The following is a 580-nucleotide window of genomic DNA, read 5'->3' as shown; positions in this document are numbered from 1 at the left end:
AAGATGCCTGGTGGACTGGGGCTCAGAACCCTCAGGGTCGGTGTCCTCTGCTGAGTCCCTGGGTGCCAGTGGCCGAGCGTCTGCCTCGCTGGTGCGTCTCAGACGTCCCCCAGCCTGTCCTGGGCGGGTGCCCCCCACCCTGGGGCGCTCTCTGTCGCCCCCCACTGCCCCATCCTCCTCCCAAGAGGAGTTTCAGGGCCTGCTCTTGCCCACAGAGGGTGGCTCATGGCCCTGCGGGTCCCCAGGGTGTGACCCTCTGAGCCGCCCCTCTTGCGAGGCTGTGGTGCGTGTGGCGCCTGGGGTACGCAGTCGCGGGCTGGCACGTCCCCTTTGTCCCCCCACTCCCAAAACCCTCCCTGCCCGGAGCCTCACTCTGCGGGCCTCGGTGAGCCGGGCGTGCTGGGGGCGTGCTGGGGGTCAGAGCTGCGTTGCTGCACGTTCCCGGACGCGGGTGCCGGGCGCAGGCGTGTGTGCTGTTCCCAAGCAGCCAGAGGAAGGCTGGGCACAGCTAGGGGGCTGCGCCCGGCAGAGACCATTGGTGCCGGGCGTGGGGCAGTGGGTCCCCCAGGGCCTCCGGCGA

General features: G+C 70.9%; 1 protein-coding gene across 2 annotated transcripts in view; it reads left to right on the top strand.

Moving 5' to 3' along the window:
• Nucleotides 1–580, top strand: part of LOC104986922 (cysteine--tRNA ligase, cytoplasmic-like) — an 11,253-nt gene that overhangs the window by 7,607 nt on the left and 3,066 nt on the right. The window lies entirely within an intron of this gene.

The sequence above is a fragment of the Bison bison genome, unplaced genomic scaffold (genome assembly GCF_000754665.1).
Source record: "Bison bison bison isolate TAMUID 2011002044 unplaced genomic scaffold, Bison_UMD1.0 scf7180017864080, whole genome shotgun sequence".
Taxonomy (NCBI): Eukaryota; Metazoa; Chordata; class Mammalia; order Artiodactyla; family Bovidae; genus Bison; species Bison bison.
The sequence above is the reverse complement of the archived record's forward strand: the minus strand, read 5'-3'. Positions and strand labels throughout refer to the sequence as shown.